This window comes from Microtus oregoni, unplaced genomic scaffold (assembly GCF_018167655.1).
Source record: "Microtus oregoni isolate MIOR12 unplaced genomic scaffold, Mior012 000014F_ref0000157, whole genome shotgun sequence".
NCBI lineage: Eukaryota > Metazoa > Chordata > Mammalia > Rodentia > Cricetidae > Microtus > Microtus oregoni.
The window spans coordinates 18,135,712-18,156,429 of NW_024543073.1; the positions used below are offsets into that span (position 1 = coordinate 18,135,712).

The 20,718-nt window shown below is 43.8% G+C and overlaps 1 long non-coding RNA gene across 2 annotated transcripts; it reads right to left on the minus strand.

Moving 5' to 3' along the window:
• Positions 1 to 7,841: 7,841 nt before the first annotated feature.
• Positions 7,842 to 19,444, minus strand: LOC121455988. Of its 2 annotated transcripts, none has more exons than XR_005975557.1 (4): positions 19,327 to 19,444; positions 18,956 to 19,038; positions 9,542 to 9,620; positions 7,842 to 8,708 (listed from the first exon to the last, which is right to left on the minus strand). It is a non-coding gene; the product is annotated as an uncharacterized LOC121455988 (long non-coding RNA). The 2 variants fall into 2 exon arrangements; XR_005975558.1 differs by having other exon boundaries at positions 18,956 to 19,052; positions 19,327 to 19,442.
• Between the last annotated feature and the right edge of the window lie 1,274 nt (positions 19,445 to 20,718).

Sequence of the window (20,718 nt, forward strand, 5' to 3'; positions counted from 1 at the left end):
GTACTCCCACAACTTCCCTTGAGCTTGGAATATCAACTTTCCAAACGGCTCAGATGTTGTCTAGGGTAATTTTAAAAACTGGTATTCAGTTGTCTTGCCACAAACACCTGCACTTCTCATCTTCCCCAGGACACGTCCTCAGATAGTATTGTTTCTCCACACTCACCCAGCTAAGACAAATGAAGTACATGTGAATCAGCATTGCTCCCCTTTGCAACAGTGTTCAAATGCTGCCCCTTGCTTACCAGGTCTTAGGAACACTAGAAAGACTTAGCGGTACATCCTCCGGATACTTGGTTACCAGGTAAACAGTCCTAGGCCTGTGTGATGCCCCTAAGTGTCCAAAGGAAGATGATGTCAACAAGGGCCAGACAATGTGCAGACGGCAGGTCTAGGATTCCAGTTTGAGCAGCTTGAAGCCACGATCCAGGAGCTTCCTCACGCTGCCCTCCAGCCTTGAACTTGCTTCTCATGGAACTTACCTAAGCTGCTCAATAATGCTGCATTCGACTGGAAAAGGGTAGCAGCCTTGAGACACTGAAGGCGAAAGACAGTTTGCGTATGCTGGGGTCGAATGGAAGCACAGCTCCCACCCTGGGCCACCCACGATACTGAGGAGTAAAACACGACTGAAGGTCATACAGCCTGCCTTTGGAAACTGGGGACGTCTCTCTTCTTTGTCTCAGGCAGAGCACTAGCTAGGAACGGTTCCTTCAGAGTCAGGTATGACGCAACTCCAGCATAGAAGTTAACAGCTGTAGAGTGACCTGTGTCCGGAGGAAAACATGGCGCCACCCAGCAGGGCTCTGGGCTTCCAGGCTTGCCTTCTTACATCTCATCCTTGCAAGTGTAGTGGACACCGAAAAACCCTCTCAGCCAGCAATGAATATAATGTATGTAAAAAATTACTTCTAGTATTCCTCCTGCTAATTAATAAATCATCTATAGTAGATTTTTATACTGTCTAACAAAGATGTTTTCATCTCCGGAGTACATACTATTCATTTAGATTGTTTAAATGATAGTAATTGCTTGTACTAATCAAGAATCTTCAGAGAAAAAGAATACACTCTGTGTGTGTGTGTGTGTGTGTGTGTGTGTGTGTGTAGAGTGAGGGATTGGGAGAGAATAATCTTAAGAAGTTGAGTTGGAGTATAAGCTCAGAGATTGAGGGCTTACCCCACATCACCCATCCTCGAGTTTGACCTATAGCACTCTAAGATCACCACAATAACACAGAATTTTCTCTGCTGACTGTGATGGGGCTGGAGACTCAGGAAATAACTGTGGTTGAAGTCCAAGGGCCTTCCTGTTGGCTACCAGGAAGAGTTGTTGCTGAAATGAAGCCTCAGGCAGTCCTCTATTGGAACTCATTGTTGGCTGGAAGAGGTCAGTCTTTGTTCTATTGTGATGGTTCAACAGTTTGGATAAACCCACCCCATCATCATGGAAGTGTATCTGCTGTACTCAGAGTATGTCTACTAGAAGGTCAACCTCATCTAAACACACACTCACAAGCATGGCTTGGAGGTGCACACCTGTAATCCAGGTACTTTGGAGGATGAGGCAGGAAGAAGTCCAGAGAGTTCAGGGTGATCCTGGGCCGCATCATGAATACCCTGTCACACTGGGCTTTAGAGGAAAACTGTCTCAAATTTTTTAAAAAAGAGGCCAAAAGTAAATAAAAATAAAAACACATTCACAAAGTTGGGCAGGCCCCACCACCCACACTGGCAACAAGATGGCAGGCAAGCTAGGCCCTGCAGGCCTGGCAGACTATGGGAGGGCAGGCAGACCCTGTCAAAAGTCTGGGCTGACCAGCTCAGCTCCTCCCATCCAGGTCCAGGCCCAGCACTTTGGGTTGGTCCATCACAATGCCTACTCTGTGTAGGAGCTGCTGGTGAAGGAGCCAGTCGCAGAACCAGGTCCCCAAGGTCACCATGGCTCTGGACAACAGTAAGATATCCTATCCAAGAGGAGTCCCGTGATGGTCCAGTATTGATGGTGTGTCAGAAACCACCAACTTTGAACCAGAGCAACAACTCGTTGCAATGAACATATGCATATAAAGTTGTTTGGGGAAAAAAATTATATAGTGTGACAAACAGCAGCTTCCAATGCCATGACAACAATCAAATATGTAATGGAGAGATGGGAAAGCCGGAGGAATGCACTGGTGTGCATGAGGTGGGGAGAGACAGAATTAGAGACTTGACAGTTGTGACGTACGTGAGAGAAGGCTGCCGTTTCCTGAAGGGTTGGCAAGGTGGGCACACAGCAGCCTGGAGCCTGAGTAGATTCAGCTCCTGAACTGATCATCCTGGCTGCGAGCAGTGCCAGGATGTGTGAAACAAAGAATGGTTCATTTCCTGCATGGAACCTCCTCGGAAGAACCCCGTGGTCCGTATTTCTCCAGGAGGCCATCAGTGGTTGTACTGCTAACCCAGGTAGTGATGATGTCTGAGAGCCATGTTTAGGTCCATAGTCCTGCTGCAGCCGGGGGCTGTGTAGACATCCAAAGTTCGTCCTGCCACAGAGGGCTGTGTCTGAGTCTGTGGTCCTGATGCAGCTAGGAGCTGTATTGATGTTTATGGCATGTGTTAGTAACTACCTAGGACTCTGTGGATGACCGGGGTCTGTGTCACTGCCTGAGGTCATGTTGTTGTTCATGAGCTATGCTGACACATGGGGCCGTGTTGATGTTGATGGTCTATGTAGCCACCTGGGGTCATGTTGATAACAGCAGTCCCTCAGTGGTTTGTGCGGCCACCAGGGTCCCACAACATGGTTCTGTAGACCTTGATGCTGCATGAGGCCATGTTGATTTTGCCCTGTACCATTGCTGAAGGCTATGATGGTGTCCATGGCCTGGTGCTGATGTCTGTGGTCCATGTTGCCATCAAAGGCCAGACAGAAGTCCTTGGTGTGTGCTGATTCTGGAGACCATGTGATGTTACCACTGACTGCGAAGGGCAAGGAAGCTACTTCTTGTGGTGGCATCAGTGACTGCAGACACACAGTTGAGGAGGAGGGACATAGAAGGCTTCTATGATAGCCACTACTCCTCCCTCCCCCAAAGTAACAGCCTAAAAAGGAAGCCTTCGAAGAGAACTCTTCAGATTTGTGGTGAGGGTGCTGAAGGGTAGCTCTCCACAAGTGATGGCTTCTGGCAGGGGTACGGGTGGAAAAACCTCAGTTTTCTTTAGGGTCTGACCACTGGGAGTTGACCATGCTCCAGTAAGGATTCTTTCTTTGAGGGAGAGGGAGTTCATAAAGGTGGGAGGATTGGAAAGTAAATATGATTGGGGTGCATGATGTGAAATTCCAAAATAATCAATAAAAATATTTTGTTGAAAAAAAAAGATTCACATAAACATCCAGAATAACATTTAACTGGCTTTGCAGACACTGTGTCCCACATCCAGTTAACTTCATACCAGTCCAACAATAGCAAGCCTGTATTATGGTTTGCAATTCTACTGCATTTAAAAAAAATACATTGCTACACCACACTACAAGGAGACTAAGCTCTTGTAACAAATACCTACACCACCAGGAAAAATCACCAGCTTAAAAGCTAAGAATGTTCTTTCCCTTCCAGGGAGCAAGCAGGCCAAGGTGAGGGCTCCAAGACCACTGCTCTGTGAAATCACAGAGACACTGAGAACATATGCAAACCCCAGTTTCGCCACGCTGGACACTGATGCTCGAAGATATTAGGAAGTATGTAAGGTGTGCATCAGTCATGTACCCAGGAAGAAGGGTGGGATGGATGGTAGTCTTTAATTTACACACACATACACACCCATACACACACACACACACATACACGCACACATGCATACATGCACGCACCCACATGTACCCAATGCTAGTCTAAAAGAAGTGCTGTGAACATATCTACTTATTTCCTGTAGTGTGCCTTTATCTTCAAAGCTGTCTTGCTCATTCTTCTGCTTTGTTTCTGATACTGTGATAAACACCATGATCAAAAGTAACTTGGGGAGGAGAGGGTTTATTTGGTTTATGTGCCCAAATAACAGTTGGTCACTGAGGGAAACCAATGTAGGAACTCAAGCAAGAGCGGAAACAATGTGGATTACTGGCTTGCTCTCCATGGATCACACAGCTTGTTTCTTTATATAACCCAGGACCACCTGCCCAGCCCCCAGTGAGCTGGGTCCTCCCACGTCAATCATTAATCCAAAGATTTGTTGGCAGGCCAATCAGATGAAGGCATTTCCTCAGCTGAGATTCCCTCTTCCCAGATGACTCCGGCTTATGTCAAGTGGACAGTAAACAGCTAGCCAGCACACTCACACACCAACACACTCAGCAAAACCTCGCTTCAGAGCAGGGAACCAGATTACAGGGGTACCTGGAGTTCATCTGGCACCTCCACTTAGTAGTTGTGTGGGGGAGTTATTAAACTCTTAAGAGTTCATTTTCTAACTACTGACAATTTATGCTGGAGAGGATATGGGGTAAGGGGAACACTCCTCCATTGCTGGTGGGAGTGCAAATTGGTACAGCTGCTTTGGAAATCAGTATGTTGATTTCTCAGAAAATTGAGAAACAACCTACCTCAAGACCCAGTAATATCACTTTTGGGTGTATACCTAAAAGATGCTCAATCATACCACAAGGACATGTGCTTAACTACGTTCATAGCAGCATTATTTGTAATAGACAGAACCTGGAAACAACTTAAATGTGCTCAACTGAAGAATGGATAAGGAAAATGTGGTACATTTATACAAGGGAGTACTACACAGCAGAAAAAAATGACATCTTGAAATTTGAAGGCAAATGGATGGATCTAGAAAACATATTTAGTGAGGTAACCCAGTTATAAGTGGTTTTAGACATAAGGCAAAGAAAAACAACCCCAGAGAACCTAGACAACAAAGAGGACCCTAAAAGAGACATACATGGATCTAATCTACATAAGAAATTAAAAAAAAGACATGATTTCCTGAGTAAATTGGGAGCGTGAGGATCATGGGAGAAGACAGAAGAGAAAGGAGAGGAAGGGAGGGGGAACAGAGAAAACATATAGCTCAATAAAAACAATTTTAAAAATTAACTTTAAAAAAAGAGTCCATTTTCTAATGTAAACATGAGGTAATCTGGTGGGTTCTCAGACAGCCCACTTTAGTGCTGATGCATCAGTCCCAGCTGCCAGGAATATTGACAGCAGAGCTCTGAACTGATGTAATAACCTTGCCCAGAATCACACCTCTCCCAGGGCCATCTGGCACCCGATGACTGATGAGATACACCGAGGGTTAAAATGCCTGGACACTTTGCCACAAGACAGGCAAGCTCGGAAGATCAAGTTCTGGGACCAACAGAAAGGTGAGTGGTACAGGACAATTGTCTATATTCTGTTAATTATGTTTTAAATAAATGCTGATTGGCCAGTAGCCAGACAGGAAGTATAGGCGGGACAACCAGACAGGAAGTAGAGGTGGTCAATGAGAACAGGAGAATTCTGGGAAGAGGGAAGCTCCCTCTGCAGTCCTGTCCAGATACAGAAGATGTGACTATGCCGCTCAAAAAGGTACTGATCCATGTAGCTAAAACAGATAAGAATAATGGGCTAATGTAAGTTGTAAGAGTTAATAAGAAGCCTGAGCTAATGGGCCAATCAGTTTATGATTAATGTATAATGTAGACCTCTGTGTGATTTCTTTGGGCCTTAATGACTGAGAGAACCGGGTGGGACAGAAACCTCAGACAACAGGTGAGCAGCAGGGAGACCTTCACTACAATCCAATCCCATCCCATCTGGTGCAGCACTTAACCTCTTCAGTCCACCCTTCCTGTCTCTGCCTTGACCTTCAGCACCCCTGAGTGCTGATCCCAAAGGCTTTCCCCCTAATAAACTTTCTCTACTCACACTTCCCTTGCAGAGTTGAATTCTTGGAGACTGCAGGTCCTGTCTCATAGTTGGAGGATATCAGAACATATCAGAAGACAGCATGTCACAAAATAACCACTCATGGACTATTTGTTATTTTGAAAGAATCAATGGTGTTCAACTCTGTTTGCAAGGGCTGGCAGGTGGCTCTGGGGTAGAGCCCTTGCCTGGCATTTGCAAGTAAAAGCAATGAAACGAGAGAAACTAGGAAAACTTTCATGACTATTCAAACTCCTCCATGTCTAGATTATAATGAGAACAAAATTAAAAAGTTATTTGTAATATTTTAACACCATCTCTTTTTATAGCCCCAAACTCATGCGGGGGCCTAACTGCAAACTGTGCAGGAGAAAAGCATGGAACCAAGAGGCACACATTGCTGACAACTTTGATTTTGTCCTTATTTTAGAATAGGACTGTCACTCTGCCAAGGAGCGCAGCAAATATTGAGAGGGGAGTGACAGGCGATTTTGTCAGCTTTTCTCTCTCGAAAACCTAAAAGCAGTGTTTGAGTTTGGACATTCCCCCACCACCCCTTTAATCCTGGGTCTTGCCGCCAGAGTAATGGAGATGCAAAAACCCTTTTGTCTCTGGGACCTCAGTTCACCAGCGTGCCTGATACTATGTCCAGATGCCCTGTTCATGGTCCTGCCTCCCCAGCTGGCTTCTTAGTGTGCACCTCCTCCCCTCAGGGCTTTGTTTCTCACAGTCATGTTCTATATTTTGATATGAAGAGGATATTCAAATAATTTACTCTTCAGATCACTCAAGAAACTTATTAATTTTTTTTATTGGCATAAAGAGTTGGGAGATGACTTCAGCTGGCTGTCAAGCATGCGTGAAGAACTGAGTTCGAATTTCCAGCACTCTCTTAAAACTCAGTAGGGAAAAACAGGAGACTCTCTGGGGCTGCTGGACAGCCAGTCTAGGTGACCAGAGAGTCCCAGGTTCAGCGAGGAATCTCATCTCAGAAGAGGAAGGTAGAGAGCAATTGAGGGACATACCCAGTGTCAATTGCTGGCCTCCAAATATATGTGCACTCGTACTTCATCCCCCATGTGTGTACATATACATACATACATACATTCAAATAAATAAAAAATATCTTGTTGGTATATATACTTATTGCAATTTTACTGAGACTTGGGATTTTTTTTAAAAACACATTTGTTTATTTATTTTGTGTGTGCCACTCATGCCATAACACACATGAAGAGGTCAAAGGACAAATTACATGAGCCTGTTTTCTCCTTCCATCATGTGGGCCTGGGAACAAACTCAGACAGAAAGACTTGACAATTGGAGCTGGAGAAATGGCTCAGTGTTTAAGAACACTGGCCACTTTTCCAGAGGTCTGGGGTTCAATTCCCAGCACCTACATGGCAGTTCACAACCATCTATAACTCTAATACCAGGGAATCCAATACCCTTTTTTGACCTCTTTTGGCACCAGGCATGCATGTGGTACACAGATAGACATTCAGCCAGAACACCATACACATAAAATAAAAAGAAAAAAAGAAAAGAAAGGATTGGCAGCCAATGCCTTTACCCTCTGAACTCTTGCTGTCTTTTTTCTTTTTTATTATTCTTTTCATTTTAAAACTGGCACTTGTTTATTTCAGGAATTTTCTTTTAAAATTTTTCAAATTGCATACGCATTGTACATTCGTACTGTGTTTCATAAGGACATCTTCTGCAAGTACATGAGGTCCTCCCGAAAGCTACTGAAGGAGTTCCCCTGTGCAGAGGACCCCAGCATGCTCCTTTATGATCCCCCATGCAGCACACATGCAGCTCACATGGAAGGAGGCAGAGCTACCATCCTCTGTTGGCTCAATCTCCTTAAAGCAAATGTCAAAGAAACATCCTAGGATATCAGTGCTTCTGCAGATTCCAACACACCTCCCCTCTTCAGCCGGGTGAGTGATTCACAAGGGAGAGCTACATTTACATAAAACAGAGCAGATAATAACCATTTTCTCCAGGAGAAAATGACAGTTCCATCAGGGATAGTCCTCCTACCTTTCTGGGTGTCACTCACAACACTGCTTCTAAAATTACATCTGTGAGAGAATGCTTGGGCCGGCGATGGTGAAAGCTTTGTACGTACAGAACCACGCACAAACACCTCCCCCTCCCCCTTCATTTCACAACTGTCGCCGTGGGTGCTCTCCACCCCCACAAAGAGATCCTGTGGAACAATTTCAACTTCAGGTTTCCCAGAACATCCCATCTGAGGCTCTCCAGGGAATGATTTTGCAGTGGGTAGCTTTAGAAAAAAGCCCTGGGTGAAGGTGATCTGCGTGTACCATTTACCTGCATAGGATCTCATGAACCACAGACAGAAAGCAGTGATTGCCAGCATCTCCGTGCAGAGGCAGAGATGGAGCTGCACCAGCCATCTGAAAAACCATTAACCCTGGGCTAATGCCTGCATCTTTCACCTCTGCTGATCTGGTTTCAGGTTCATCGGTTAGAAGTGAGTTGGGAGGTCCATATTCAGGACCCATTATGCAGTTTCACCTGACAAAACAGCTTTGCTCAGAGACCTCCGTTTATCAGAAGCCAGCCTGGGCAGAAAGGCCTGTCTGCTGACTCTCTGCCTTCTTCTCTGATTGCTTTCCCTGGGCAAAAGTCATGGAGCAGCCAGTTAATTCAGGCTGCACATTATTCACAAGTGTAAAAGACAGAGACACAGCGGACATAGTCAGCCGGTAACATAGTCCCACACGGTACTGCTGAGTCTCATCTGCAATTTGGAGCTAACAGCCACCTCCACATCCTGAAAGGAACGAATACATTCAATCATTTGCCAATGATTGGATTAGTAGTATTATTTTATTGTCCTTATGTTCCTGTCTGGAATTTCCCATATGCCTTTGTCAATCTACCAAAGCCCAGCACTCTCTTAGGACCCTTCCCCCATTCTAACCAGGTCACTTTCACAGGCTTGTCTGCTTCTTCTTTATCAGAGACATTTCCCTTTTCCTTCCCTTTTCCCCACTGATATAAACTCTGCCAAGTGTGGCCCAGTACAACCAAGAAGCAGTTCTAGGAAGAAGCAATGTTGCTGAGCACCTGTGAAGCCCACCAGGTTCTCCAGGAAGATTTCCACACCAGAACTAAAAGGCGAGGAACTCAAAAGAGTGAAGGTCCTTATTTGTCAACTTTCACAGCTCAGCAAGGATGGGGGGGGGGGGGATCCTCAGTGCCCCTCTACACCAGGGCCACCTGTCCTAGAGGAAGGTCAAGGTGACTGCCACCTTTCATCTGGATCCCAAACTCTCATGACTTCTCTTCATCCTCAACCAGTAAAACTGTTCACGCTATTCCTAGTCTGTGATCCTGAGACAGGCCTCATTTGGAACTCCCTGCTAGTGGCAAATAGAAGGTTTTTCCTTTTGATTTCCACTGTTACCTCCAGCATGTCGGCTCACTAAGCTGGAACCAGACTACTTTGGGTCAGCTCAAAATTATACCCTGGAGGATTGTTGGTAGATTGTTTTTTAAAGCCTTCTAAGGAGGTTTCTCCAAGTATCCATCATCATTGTGTTACTTGTACATTGCTGGGATAAAGCACCATGATCAAAGCTACCCATAAGAGAAAGCCTTTACCTGGGCTTACGGTTTCAGAGGGTTCCAGTCCATGAAGGTGGGGCGAAGCTCAGTGGCAGGAACATTTGAGAGCTCACATCTCAAAGTGAAAACAGGAAGCAGAGAACACACTGAAAATGATGCAGGTCTTTTGAAACTTAAGGTCTGCCCCCAGTGACACACCTCCTCCAACAAGGCTACCACCTAATCCTTCCCAAATAGCTCTATCAAAGGGGACCAAGTACTGAAACATATGAACCCGTGGGAGCCAGTCTCATTTAAACCACGACAGCCATTTTAAGCACAGTTTGGCTGATTCTTAAGAACTGAAAGCTGAGATTTGTATGGACTTGAATGAAACTACTAGGGAGATAACCATGTTCGCTACATGAAAGTGTTTATATACAAGGCCTCGGCTGCTGTACTTTTGCCTCCATCCCTACCCTAGGAAGACCCGAGGTCATATAGCCAAGGGTATCCCATGCAGCACAGCTGTTGAGGACAAAGCACACAAATCGAAGTGTACTTGCCCCTCACATACATACACCCATTCCTACCAATGCTGTACAGATGAGGCTATTTCTTCAAGACTTTAAGGGGGAAAAAAACTACAAGTAACAATTTACATTGTCTATTAAGGGTTGACGAGGAGGACAATGATAGGCTCAATACAGGGGTTAGAAAAAGAGAGAGGCCATGAAGAAAACAGTAGAAGGAACAGCAGGTGTTACTCCCTGTGTGCAGAGGGGACATGAAGGCTTCCCTAGCACCAGGGACAGCACCACCCTCCACATTCCTTATGGGCAAGGCTTCTTTAAAAAAATGTATGCGTTTTTACATTTGTTTGTGTATTGTTTTATGTGTGTGTGTGTGTGTGTGTGTGTGTGTGTGTGTGTGTGTGTGTTTGTCCGGTGTGTGGAAGTGAGAAGATAACTTGCAGGAGTCAGTGTTCTCTCTCCGCCATGTGGGTCCCAAAGATAGTGCTCGGTCATCAGCCTGGCCAGCAAGCAAGCTCATGCACTGAGCCTCTCAATGGCCTCCATGGCAGGCTTCCCTAAAGGTACTGCCCATGGGCTGGGTATGGTGGTGCACACCTTTAAGCCCAGCACTTGTAAGGCAGGAGCAGATGGGTTTCTGTGAGTTTGAGGCCAGCCTAATTTTCATAGGGAATTTTAGGCCAGCCTGGGCTACATAGATGCTGTCTTAAGTCAATAAAGAAGTTAAATTTGAAGGGTAATGATCATTAGGAATAGCAGGAATAATTGGAGTGAATCTATTGAAAATCCAGGTTATCCTGTCTTGCACCCAGAAATGAATCTGTGGGTCTGGGCTGGGGACTCTGTACTTTGCCCATGTGACTCTAATAGCGGAGTCTGGAGAGCTCCTTGAGATCTGTGGGTCATGGACTTTCATGAAATAGAACAGAAACAGAACTGAGTGCCATTGAAGTAGGTTCTGGGCCTTACGAATGGAAGTCCCGCATCAAGGTGCGGTACCAGAGACAGAGCCTGAAGACTGGCTGTGGAAGACTGTCATAGCTTAGGGGAGGGGTGTGTGGTAAGTTGCAGAGCTTGTGCGTTCAGCCTTAAACTCTGCTCCCACGGGAGGTAGCTACTCAGTGTGCACGCACTAGAGGGGCTGTGCGGTTCCCTCACTGTTCTCTAGTCTACTGGCATTGACCGTGACAAAGGTGAACCTAGAGGGGAAATCTTAGGAACGATGCCCACAGCAACAGTGGTGATTGGCTGGGAAGAACAACTGTATTTGGCCCCCGAGTGAGAAGACGCAGACACTTCCTCCGCTTTGCAGGGAAACGATTTCTGCATCTGTATTTATCCCCATGAGATAAACAATGCTCACAGTGTGTACACTGTTCAAAGAAGGGATACTTAAAGCAGCTCTCCGCTCTCCACAGAGATATAAAAGCACACATGCCATGCATTCAATTCTAATGACCTTCTAAAAGGATCATCTCTTTAAAAACAGAAAGAGGACACGGAGCTACTGAGATGGAGGACATGGGTCCGGGGGAAGTTAGGGGAAGAAAAGGAGGAGAATGTGATCAAAATGCATTGTACAAAATTCTCAAGGAATTAACAAAAACTGTTTTTCAATAAAAGAATATCTCAGGGCTATAGAGATTATTCACTAGCTAAGGGCACTGCCTGCCCTTCCAGGGGTCGCATTTTGGATTCCCAGCATCCACACTGTGGCTCACAGCTACCTGTATCTCCAGGTCCAGAGACTGTGACTTGCTTCTGGCCACTGCAGGCACCAGGCACACAAATGATGCACAGATAGGTATGAAAACAAAATACCAGTACACATAAAATAAAACCATAAAAAAAAAATTTAAAGAACTTGATTTTGAAAATACGTTCATGGTCGAAATATGTATCTAAAACTTTTTCCTAATGTCCCAGAAGACCACCTATTAAATACATTAAGTATCTAAATTTACTAGCAATGTTTTATTAAGACCTGAGAGAAAACAGCAACAGTGTGTTTCGTCTGTGTTTGTATGTATGTATATGTATATGTGTATATGTATATGTACAAGTGTATATGTATATGTGTATGTATATTTATGTGTATGTGTATGTGTACATGTGTATATGTGTATGTATATGTATATGTACATGTGTATATGTGTGCACAAAACTCTCCATTTCAAAGAAACATCTCACTCTTCGGTCACATTCTGACAACTGAAGCTTACTCAAGACAAATTCATTTTGCAATTAAGTCTGTGCAAGCGTTCTGCTCAGGACCTCTCTCTGCCAGCACAAACCCCGACATCTGCCACTGAGTCACATGCAACGTCAGGCTGGTTTTTAACGACTTTATTTTGGTCTGTGGCGGAGGGCAGGGATGGGGGCAAGAAAGATAGCGCAAGATAGAAAAACTGTCAGAAAAATGGACACATTCCAAAAGCCAAGTAAGACACCTCCTCCAGAAGGCGTTTATTCTTTGCTGTTTATTCTATGCTGAAGAAATCTGCATAATGTTCAAGAAAATGGAACTTTCCATGCATTTCCATCATCTCAAACGCCAACGGCTGCCCCCACCCACTGCTGTCTCGTTGCCATGGAAATGGCACTGTACAGTAGGATAAGGAATGATGTCATAGGTTTTAAACAAGGATATTAACAAAGGGGTCATCTGCAACATACACTGAAATTTCTTTCACTTCACAAAAATTTTGAAAAATATGTATTTCAAATATATATATATATACAGCATATATGTGTTAATATATACATATATATATAGCTACCTTTAAAATACACCCTACAAGAAAAATACCCAGTAGTGAAGATACTTTAGCCACACTTGTCCCAAACTGTTTCATTTTTAAAACTCTAATAAAAATGATAAATTATATTTTAGGCAGCATGAATTAGAATTATTTTTTTTCCTTTCAAATATTACATGACAGCTGGCTTTTCTTATATGAAAGGAGACTGGTGCAGCTCATTAAGAGGTCCTGCCACGAAACACTTAAACGGTGTTGACGAAAAGCTGAACACATGCTTTTCGGTTTTCAGCCATAGCAGGAAAAAAGCTGCACCGTTTAAAAATGACGGCTTTCTGGGCCATCCTACCAGGGCAAACTCTGACTGTTTGAGGCAGGAGGGCCGGCTACCAAGAGAGGACTTGAGTGTTGTCTGTTGTAGCTCGCTGGCTGGCAGGGACCTTGAAACGCCATACAGTTGTGGCTATAAACATGGCTACAGCCAGTACCTCAGCCATGAGGCTGGAAAGCTAAGGAATGGGCTACATCTAGCCAGCAAAGCCACACCTTTAATCCTACTGAGATTGCTTGGTAAATTAAAGACTCATGTGGTCAGAAAAACAGAGAGATATACAGTAAAGAGAGATTAAAGACAGAGAAAATTTCTAAATGGTTTAAAGTGTGTTAAAAATATATGCAGACTAAAAGTTGAAGTTCTTAAAGTAAAAAACAAAAAAATAAAGAGAGTTGTTGTGTGTGGTAGCACACGCCTTTAATCCCAGTGCCTAGAAGGCAGAGGCAAACAGATCTCTGTGAATTCAAGGTGTAGTAGCTTACACCTTTAATCCCAATGCCTGGGAGGCAGAGACAGGTGGATCTCTGAGAGTTCAAAGACAGCCTGGTCTACAGAGTTACTTCAGGTCAAAGATACAGAGAACCTGTCTCAAAAAGCAAAAAGTTAAAAGTAAAAATAAACGAAATAGAGGTTAAAACAAAGCTGTACAAAGATGGAAAATACACAGAGAATTTTGATACTATATGCTATTATGCTCTCTTTAAATTATTTAAATGCTGAGGAAGGAGCAACAGATGCTAAAAGATATTTATTTATAAATACTGCTGAACTAATCCAACATAGATATTATGAATTTGGATCTAAGGATATGATACTTTGGAAAGGAGTTTCTTATTTTGTTTTCACAGAGGATGAGACGCTGTTCATTTCTTCTATTCCGATTTGGTATGATGGACCACGCCCTCCTGAAGGGTTGGTGTGAACGCCTTCAAAAAATTGCTTCGCTCAACTGCCAACTGAGATGAAACTAGCACACAGGTTATACCATGAAAGACCTAATTAACGACGTCCCCATTCAGCAGGAAGCAGTTTGGAGAGAAATAACTGCGCCCATGTTCCCAAATATGGTTTATAAACGTTCTTTTACATTTTAAGGGGGATATGATATAGGTATGAATAATTTGCATTAGTATAGATTTTGCCTTATTGACAGAGATTTAAGGTCAATTTTGTTATATGTATAAGTGTTTCTGATTTTGATTAAGGTATTGTGATTGTGTAGTTCATTTAAATATGTACTGTATAATTAAGAAATATAGGTTGTTAATGGATAATCATCGATAATAGTAAAGCTTGTAGTTATGTTAGTTAGATTTTCTAGATATATAGAGATATATTTTAGATAGACATTCTTCATGTCTTCCAAAGATTACAGAATAGGACATTTAATGTTTTAATAACTGAGGACTTTTCATGACAATGAGACCAGACACTCTGCTCCTGGCAGCACCAATGTACTTCAAGAGGAAGATGGGCATCGAAGAGGCACCTTATGGAGTTTGATAGCCATTTGGGCAAGAAACTGCTCTTGCCTGGACTATTGCATAAACTGGACACAGAGAACCCACAGAAAGAGGACTACTGAACTTGTCTAAGGTGAGATGATCTTTCGGGGTTCCTGATTCATGAAAGAGTCCGCGAGACATTCTGCAGGACACAACAGATAGTGACTGAACTGACTTTGAATTTTCCTGCTTTATGGAAATGTCTGATGGATACCATGGGCCTGAAGGCTGAAGATGGATGCCCCAACGGTACAAAAGAACTTTGGGTGACTGTCCAGGCAGCGAGATGTCTTTGTCATTTCTAGAGTTTGAAGTTTCTTAGTTCTTGTTTACTTAGGTAATATTATATCTTTCTGGAGTCTTTGATGGAGTTAAGAATAGTTAGTTATAGTTATAGTTTTCCTTAGTTATGATAAAGATTATTGTAACTTTTACTTGATAACTGTTTTGTTATATGTAATTTTGCTATGTTAAAGTTAAAGCCTTTTTTTTTTTGTTTAAACCGAAAAAGGGGAAATGATGGAGGAAGGTCATTGGCTAATAAAGGCACTGCCCTGGCCCATTTTATTGGTTAGAGGATAGGTGGGAGGAGAAAACAGGACAGAACGCTGGGAGGAAGAGGAAGTGAGGTCAGAGACTCGAAAGCTCTCCTCTCAGCAGCAGACGCCTGAGAGAGACGCCATGCCCCGCTCCCGGGATGAAGCTCGACCCAGGATGGACTAGGCTAGAATCTTCCCGGTAAGACCGGTGCTCACCGATTATTAGAGATGGGTTGATCGGGATATCAGAATTAGCCAGTAAGGGCTAGGGCAGAAGGGCCAAGCAGTGCTTAAAAGAATACAGTTTGTGTGTTGTTATTTCGGAGCATAAGCTAGCCATGTGGGCGGCCGGGTGTGGGGGACGCAGCCCTGCCGCCCCATATTACTACAGACTGGTTTAGCATTTTCCACACCAACCTGGAAAAAAACATTTGAGCTTTGTCTCAGCCTAGGGGAGTTTCTGAGACTTAAATTATCAAAGCCGCGGTCCGCCTAGATGTCATCTTACGCCGGGCTGAAATGCGTGTGCAAGACAACTATCTTGGCTCTCTAATCTGGAAAATAAGATGGCGCCACTTATATCATCAGTTGTGTCTGAAGACTTGGCCTAATAAAAAGTTAGCAACGTGGTAGGCGTTCTATAAACACTAGCTAGCGTGATGGCACCAATGCTGATTTCTTCAGCACACCCCAACTGAGTGGAATTGGTGGCTACGGAGCTAGGAGGAAAAGAGGTTGGCCTGAGGTTTCATGTGAACAAACTGTGAAGGGGGCTGTTCATAAAGCAGATAAGCAAGCATTGGCTGCCCCTGGATAAAGACCCCCTCCCCACAAATCCCAGGGAACGAGAGACCACGGCAATGCTGATTGGGGGCTTGACACTGTCCATGTTGGCGTTCCCCACAAGCTCAGTTACTCTGAGCACAAAAATATCACATTCTAATATCTGCCCTGTGGCAAAGGCAGTCTGGGAGCAGTTCAGACACCTCCCTGCTGCCGTCTGCCTGGGTCCAGACTGCTAAATATTTGGTGCCAGTGGTTACGGTTGATTCCATTTCCAGAAACGCAGTGCAGCTGGAAAGCATTTTTTCTCATCGTGGAAAAAGTCTGCACGGCTACGTATCTTCTCAGCAAACACAGGAAAGCATTATGGTACATATAGAAATTAACTCTAATGCAATATAGAGCTCACAATTTACCAAACCCCAAACGGAAATAAAGGCCATGTTAGTACTGTCATGATTTGACTCATATTTCATGTTATCGTTTATGACTACTGGTTATAGGGAAACTGATCATTTTCTTGGTGCTGTTCTGAAAATTTAGCTGGGTGAAGTCTGAAATGAAATCGGGGCCAGAGAAATGGCTCAGCAAGTAAAATATTTGCTGCTTAAATCTGGAGGCCTGTGTCCAATGCCGAGATGCTCCGGCAGAGGAAGGTGAGAACTGGCTCTCCAAAACTATCCTGTGATCGCCACATGTACACTATGGCATATGAACACCTGCACACAGACACCCAACACACACACACACACACACACACACACCACAACAAGGACACAAACAAGAACAATAATAAATAAACACTTAGAAATGTTCTAAAATCATAAAATTAAATGCTCCTGTAAGTTCTGTTCACTATGTTTTAAATTATTATTCTGGGGGGGGGGGGGGGAGAAAATAATTGACTACCTGGCTCATACGCTTTCGCTGTTTCTATTTTATATACAAAAGGTTGAAATAAGCCTTGGCTCCATTGTTTTTCTTCCCAGTTCAGTTAGTGCTAGCAATGTTTAGAGTAAAAATCTTCCCTTGTAGAGACATCTACAATGTGTCCTGAAATAAGGCCCGGTCCCATTCCACCATCACAGAATGGCCCTGGGAAGCAGGTTTGCTGCTATTGTACGTCTGGAGAAACCAAGGCCGAGAAAGGATGAAGCATGCTGCAGACAAGAGAACTAGGCATTGCTGAACCCAGAGAAATCCTCTGAATCTAATCCATGTGGGTTTTCTTCAACTACCAGGATACCGTGTGGACCGTGTCTAAAAGCTGAACGTCAAATCTCCCTAAACTGTAGTTGGCATCACGCTTAGTTGCCTTTGGATTCTATACAATGCATTGTGCTCCTTTCCATTAAAGTCTACAGTAATAATAACACTTCCAAGGAGTGTTTTTGTTTTTGTTTTTTATGGTACAGTTATATAACATCCCACAAGCAAAATTTAGTAGAACCTCTAGGGTAAGACTAGGGCTCTGATTCAAATGCTGCTGGTGACCTTAGTGTGTAGCCAGCATGGAGAATTACCAAATGAAGATGCACGCCATCAGAAGCCACTGACTGTAGGTAACACAGTAAATCTATGCTTATCTTACTGATCCCCAAACTCCAGCATGCACCCAAACGAGATGGATGTCAGAGTGCAGTATTCTCACTGAGTAGAGTCATATCCCAATAACATTTGACTGTTACTGTGGGTGGAAGCATTCATATTTCATATAGTTTCTTTCATTTCTAACGTTATGTGTATGGGTGCTTTTCCTGTCTGTATGGGTCTTAGTTAGAGCTTCTATTACTGTGAAGAGACATCATGACCACAACAATTCTTGTAGAGGAAAACGTTTAATTGGGGCTGGCTTATGGTTTCAGAGGTTTAGTTTACCATCATCATGGCGGGGCATGGCGGCATATAGGCAGACATGGTGCTGGAGAAAGAGCTGAGAGTTCTACATCTTGATCTGAAGGCAGCAGAAGAAGGCTGTGTTCACACAGAATATAGCTTGAGCATAGGAGACCTCGAAGCCTGCCCCCCACAGTGACACCCTTCCTCCAACAAAACTACACCTCCTCCAGCAAGGCCACATCTCTTAATAGTGTCACTCCCTATGGGGACCAATTTCTTTCTAACCATCACTACAGTATTATGAGCACTATGTGTGCATAGTTCCCACAAATCCAGAACAGGGTATCAAATTCCCTGAAACTGGGAGTTACAGAGGGTTGTAAGCTGTTACATAGTTGCTGGAACTGAACCCCAGTCCTCTGGAAGAGCACACCGTGCTCTTTCCCACTGAGCCGTCTCCCCGGGCCCTTCATAAACAATTTTTGCAAGATACAAAACATTACTTATTTGTCTTTAACTTTCTTTTTAGCATATTTAAATGTACAAACTAGAGCTGGTGGCATAACTCTGTCAAAAAGTGTTTGCCTGGATTCCATCCTCAACAACATGAAAGTAGACACTAATTAATTAAAACTACAAAAATCAGGAGCTGGAGAGATGGCTCATTGGTTGAGAGATACTAGAACACCCAAATTCAGGTCTCAGGCCCCACATCACCACACAACTCCCCAGGGGTTCTGGTAGCTGTGCAATGGTGTCCAGTGGTTGTGTGATGGTGTCTGGTGGTACTATACAATGGTGTCTGGTGGCTCTCCAGTGGTGTCTGGTGGTTGTGTGATGGTGTCTGGTGGCTGTGCAGTTGTGTCTGGTAGCTATGCAATGGTGTCCAGTGGTTGTGTGATGGTGTCTGGTGGTACTATACAATGGTGTCAGGTTGCTGTTTGAATTTATATCTCGCAGTCATTTTTGAGGTTGGGTATTTCTTTGACTATTGGTGACCATTTGCCTTCCCTCATTCCTATGCTGCCTTTTGACACCCTTCCCCACTATCTGCAATTAACTAGGGCATGAAACCATTGTTATATATTAAAATTGTTTTGTTCTGTATACGTTTGCTAATTTTAATATAATAAAACGTATAAATTCTTTTCTTTATACTGCATTCCTTTTATGACTTACTTAAGAAATCTCTTCCTGTTCCGACGTCTCCAGGCTTGGCTCAGTGAAGTGACATTTTTGCAATGAGCAGCAGCTACCAAAAACTAAAAAGTGGACACTAAACAAACAAAGGGCTCTTGTTTTCTTTTGCCCTAAAAGTTTCTTAGTTATTTGCATATTCACAGTTTCAATCCACTTAGACACTGATACACTCTCTCTCCTTCTCGCTCCCTCCCTCTCCCCTCTCTCCCTCTTCCCCTCTCTCTGTCAACATGGTTAGGCAATTGTCCACACAGATTCATAATTTTACTTCTATTACATAAAAAGTTTAATGCAAATATAAATCTTTTTAAATGCAGATAAGAAAAAAATAAACACCCAAATCCCCGTACCTGAAGTTTACCCCAGAAGCACGGATATAGAAGTCAAGTTGACAAGCGACGGGGTAAGTGGAGTATAAGCTGATGTGATAAGATATACAAGATACATGTCTGCAGCGCTAGAAAACACCTGTTGAAAAGCAAACACTCAGCCCTGTTCCTTTTTTGGGTGTAGCTTCTTAATGATTCGGAGATAAAAATATGAGCAAGTACTTTGAATAACACACACACACACGGGGTAATCTCTTGAAACACAGGAGACTAGTGGCTGCAAAATTCCCCATTAAAAATAACCATAGACATTTTGTAAGCACACGCTCTAGGAACTGAGGCTGGCGGCCCCAACAGAGGACTGGGTGAGGCTGACCACAGGTGTGGTGGCCATTGCGGATGGGCAGCGCTTTAAGAGCGGGCAAAGCATCAAGTCGTGAGGGAGCAAACACATGCATGTCGCTGCAGAGAGCCTGGCCAAAGGGGAGTGGGTGAAGAAAGTTGTCTCTGAGAAGAAAGCATTTCTGTCTGTCTCTCCCACTTGTAGGGCTTTGCTGTAGTTGACACAGTTGCACAGATATGTCATTCCTCCAGTTTAAGAAAGAGAAAATGAACTGTCTTCACTTTGATGCCAGCCACATAGTAGTAAAAAGCCAGATCACGTTAATTATTCAGGAGCCTCCTGTTCGAATGATATAATGGAATAGCTGATATAATGGAATTTGTTATTGGGTTCCAAAGAAAGAACTGGCTGTCCTATTTAAATTAGTCTCTCATGTTATTAGCATACTGGCAAAACTGGTCACAAAGCTTTCCCAGACTAAACAAGGAAGGGAAGTCCCTGTCGGAGGGACAGATACACTGGCTTTCCTCTCTACTTGATCAAGATTATGGTCTCAAGCTGGGTGTGGTTACACATACTGTACTCTTGGCACTTGGGAACCTCAGGCTAGACTGCCACACAGTTCAAGACCAGCCTGGGCTACATAGTGAGTTCCAAGTCTTCCAGACCCACATAGTAAGACCTTACCTCCAAAAACAATCCAACCATGGCTCAGTGGGTAAAGATGCTTGCCACCAAGCCTGGCAGCTGAAGGTTAATCCTCAGAACCCACATAGTGGAGGGAGAGAATCAACTCATATGAGTTATCCTCGGCCACACCTCCCCACCCCCCCCCCCCGTATTCGTGTTGAGGCATGTTCATGCGTGCACATCCACAAACACAAATAAACACACCAAATGCATGCATGCACGCATAGATACATATATAAATGCATACATACATTTAAAGTAGCCAAGAAAGACAAAAACAAAACAAAGTAAAACAGAACCGTGGCTCGAAGCTTTAAGCTCTGCCTTCTAGAAGCCCCATCTCCCTGACAACATGAATAATGCTTTACTCAGAAATGGCA